Source organism: Jaculus jaculus, chromosome 5 (assembly GCF_020740685.1).
Source record: "Jaculus jaculus isolate mJacJac1 chromosome 5, mJacJac1.mat.Y.cur, whole genome shotgun sequence".
NCBI lineage: Eukaryota > Metazoa > Chordata > Mammalia > Rodentia > Dipodidae > Jaculus > Jaculus jaculus.
The window spans coordinates 11,807,775-11,812,114 of record NC_059106.1 but is presented as its reverse complement, the minus strand read 5'-3'; the positions used below and the strand labels follow the sequence as shown (position 1 = coordinate 11,812,114).

Below are 4,340 nucleotides of genomic sequence, written 5' to 3'. Positions count from 1 at the left end.
TGGACTCCACAGCTTGCTTGCTCTGGTCAGCCTGGGGCTCTGCGCATGCTGTCATCTTCCCAGGCTCTGGCTTTCTGACTATGGCTAGGATCACTGCTCCTGAATATGTCTCACATGACTATGGGACAAAGTTTACACTTTCTCACTCAACCAAGATATTTGTTCTCTGGGATAAGACTTGGTGGTCTTCTTTCCCTTGTGTGAATCTGGGAGCCTCAGAAGCCCTAACCAAACACACAGCTGGGGATGGGGAAATGGCTCAGTGGTTAAAGGCGCTTGCTTGCAAAAAGGAAACTGGAGCTACTTTCCAAGGAAAAAAAGTGCCTGGAAACCCTCAAGAGGACCTGGGCAGTGTGTGTATAAAGCTCCCACTTTAGTACTGGAGAGATGGCTCAGTGGGTAAGAGTGCTTGCTGCTCAAGCAAGCTCATTCCCCCCACACACATAAGAAGCTAGGCGTGGAACTGGAGGGATGGTGTAGTGGTTAAGGCACTTGCTTGCAAAGCCAAAGGATCCAGGTTTGATTTCCCAGGACCCACGTAAGCCAGATGCACAAGGTGGCACATACGTCTGGAGTTTATTTGCAGAGGCTGGAGGCCCTGGCATGACCTCTCTCTCATACTCTCTCTGCATTTTTCTTTCTCTCTCCTGAATAAATAAATAAATAAATATTTTTAACATTTTTTTAAAGCTAGACATAATTGCACATTCCTATAATCCCCACGCTGATGGCAGCAGAGACAGGAGGATCACTGGGGTTGCCTGGTCAGCCAATCTAACTGAAAACCACATGACAGACTCTGTCGCAAGTAAATAAAGCAGAAGAACAAAAGAGAAGGACATCCAAAATCCTCCTCGGGTCTGCACACATGGGGGGCTTGCATGTGCACATACATGTTCACACACCAAAATAGATAAACAAAAGCTCCTACTTCACAAATCCACTAATATTTGATTTGCACTAGCCCCGGCCCACGTCATATTTTAACAGTGCCATCTACTACTTGCTGGTGAGATCACACTCTTCCTACGATCCCCTCCAGCTCTGCCCCCATCTCCACCAGTTTCTCAGCCTGCACTGCGTGTGCTCAAAGCTTTTCTCAAGACCATCACACTGCCAAGTCTTCAGCGGCAAAATTGACGCTCGCTGTAAAGTGAGTAGATCATAATACAATTCACTCCTAACACAGAACACAAAATTTTGACAGTGGTAGTTAGGAGAGAGCAAGGATATTCAGGGATGGCTAGGAAAATGTGCTGTGTGAGTCAACAGAGCACTTTCCAAGTGGGCTAACCCAAAGCAATGCTGTGAGGAAATCAACGGGCTTCCACTTTCTTTCTGGCTTGTTAGTTTCACTAAATGCTTAAACAAGAATACAATTACAATGTTTCTAAGCAAGGCTTTACTGCATATGTGCATGTATATTCCTCTCAATGCTTATAATACAGTGTTGCATATCTGGTGAGCTACCCATTAAACAGCTGTGCAAGAGTGCATTTCTGGTTAGTTTTTAGTTCCTCATGACCTCGGACTTACTCTGTGTATTTTTTTTTTAATTTTTATTTATTTGAGAGCGACAGACAGAGAGAGAAAGACAGATAGAAGGAGAGAGAGAATGGGCGCGCCAGGGCTTCCAGCCTCTGCAAACGACCTCCAGACGCGTGCGCCCCCTTGTGCATCTGGCTAACGTGGGACCTGGGGAACCGAGCCTTGAACCGGGGTCCTTAGGCTTCACAGGCAAGCGCTTAACCGCTAAGCCATCTCTCCAGCCCACTCTGTGTATTTAATAACATTGTCTCATACCACCTTACCTCAGGGGCACTATTCTTACTTCATGAACAAAAGTGTTTACCCCAAGGTGTTGATACTCCAGAGAATTATTTAAATAAACTGTCTATGGGAAGCTTCAAAAAGGTAACTGGGGGCTGGAGAGATGGCTCAGTGGTTAAGGGGCTTGCCTGTAAAGTCTAAGGACCAGAGTTTGATTCCCCAGGATGCATGTAAAACTAGATGCACAAGGTGGCACAGGCATCTGGAGTTCCACCCTGGAGCGTCCATTCTCTCTCCCTCTCCCGCAAATAAACAAAAATTTTTTTTAAAATAATTTTAGAAGTTGGGGTCGCGGTTCCGGTGCGCGACGCTTCCGCTGTGGCGCGGCGTATCCCCGTCTTCGCGTTGTACCTGCACGGGGCCCGGGGGGCCGGGGAGCGCATCCCGCCGCCGCCGTCGCACCCCGGGTGGCTGACCTCGCTGCCCGAGGCCGGGCGCGCGCGCGGAGACCCCCGACGCGGTCCCGCCGGCCCCGGCTGCTGCGGCGGCGTGCGCCGCTCACCACGTCCGGCTCCGCACGCTTGCGACCATAGCGCGGCCCTAGCCGGAGGCCTATGGGTGCAGGTGCCAGGATCACTCTTGTCCCCAAGGCTTACTGCGGACCTCCACATGTTGGACTGAGGGATTCCACAAAGAATGAGTCCCTCGGCCTTTTACCACTCATAACTCAACTTTCTCTACTGCTGTCCTGTCACCCAACGCCCTCATGTCTACCATACTTCTGAACCTGGATTTTGGGGCACCTCCCAAAAAGACATTCGAAGGAAATGCCAAGCATCAACGTTTTGTCAAGAGACGACGATTGCTGGAACAGAAGGGTCTTCTAAATAAGAAGAACCAGCCCCCTAGCAAGGTGTCGAAGTTGCATTCAGAACCTTCCAAGAAAGTGGAGACACCCAAGGTGAATGGCACTTGTAAGACCTCTTCCCAGCCACCAAAGAAGAAGGCAGCTGCTTCCGGCGGGTCGGAGAAGTCTGTGACCAAGAAAGCGGCAGTGACTTGGCTGACCCCCCCGCTCCTTTACAGAAGGCGGATTCTGTTGTAGCTAAAATCGATTTGCTGAGCGAGTTTCAGAGTGCACTTCCAAAGATGAAGCACCGCCCACCCCGCCCCAAAAAGAAGCCCCCTGAGAAGAGTGCCACCCAGACTCACTCAGAGAGCAAGCGTTCCAAAGCGCCTCAGAACTTGCCAGGGAAGATGGTGGCAACTGACTGTGAGATGGTGGGCACAGGACCCAAGGGGCGGGTTAGTTCTTTGGCTAGGTGCAGCATCGTCAACTACAGTGGTGAGGTGCTTTACGATGAGTACATCCGGCCCCCCTGTCATATCGTAGACTACCGGACCACATAGAGTGGCATCCGCAAGTGTCACATGGTGAAGGCCACACCCTTTAAGACTGCTCGGGTCCAGATCTTGAAGATACTCTCCGGGAAGGTAGTGGTGGGGCATGCCATCCACAATGACTTCAAAGCCCTACAGTACTTCCACCCCAAGTCTCTCACCCGAGACACCTCCCGAATCCCCCTCCTCAACCAGAAGGCCGAGTGCCTAGAGAACGCCACCATGTCACTGAAGCATCTCACCAAGAAGCTGCTGAACCGGGACATCCAGGCTGGAAAAAGTGGTCATTCCTGTGTGGAAGATGCTCAAGCCACCACGGAGCTGTACAAAGTGGTTGAAGTCGAGTAGGAGAAGCATCTGGCCCAGAATCTCCCCAAAATAAGCAGCCCTAAGAGACGGAGGTGGCAGAGCAGTGCACAGGCCTGCCAGCTTCAGCCTCCGGGAGCTCGGCTTGCCGGGGGCGAGGCTGACCTCAGACGTAATACCCATTGAAGTTTCATCTCTGCCATCGCGTTTCCTGTCTGGTTAAATGTCCCATGGAACTGGGAAGCCTTAGGCCAGCCTGTGGCACAGACTACATCCCAGATACTAAATAATGGAGTGGTTGAGTAGGAGGTCCCAAGTTCAAGGCCTGCTTGGGCCACAGAATGAGTTCAAAGCCAGTGGGTCCTGTTTGAAATAAAATGTAGAGTTAGGGTGGGGAGTGCAGTTCAGCGGTGGGATGCTTTCCTAGCATGAGGAAGCCCTGGGTTCAGCCCCTTGACAAGAGGCTGGGGAGACCCCATCCTTAGACTGCTGACTTGACTTACTTCCTAAATGGTGCTGGCCACAGGTCCTTGGGTGCTTTGTGCCAGCCAAGCTTTTTGACTTTCAAAGTGAAGGACATGCCAGGAGATGTAATTCCCCACACTGCCTTACCACTAGGGTGCTTGTATGCCTCTTTTTTGTTGGGGGGGGGGGGTTGTCGAGATAGGGTCTCACTCTAGCCCAGGCTGACCTGGAATTCACTATGTAGTCTCAGGACGGCCTTGAACTCATGAAGAGCCTCCTACCTCTGCCTCCCAAGTGCTGGGATTTAATGCATGCACCAGCATGTGTGCCTCTCTTTTAGGAGGGCAGAGGGGCCCTGTGTGGTCAGCGCTGGCCTTAAACTCCTGAGCTCAAGCAGT

General features: G+C 51.3%; 1 pseudogene; it reads left to right on the top strand.

Moving 5' to 3' along the window:
- The first annotated feature begins 2,346 nt into the window (after window positions 1-2,346).
- Window positions 2,347-4,121, top strand: LOC123460748 (annotated as a pseudogene).
- Window positions 4,122-4,340: the final 219 nt, after the last annotated feature.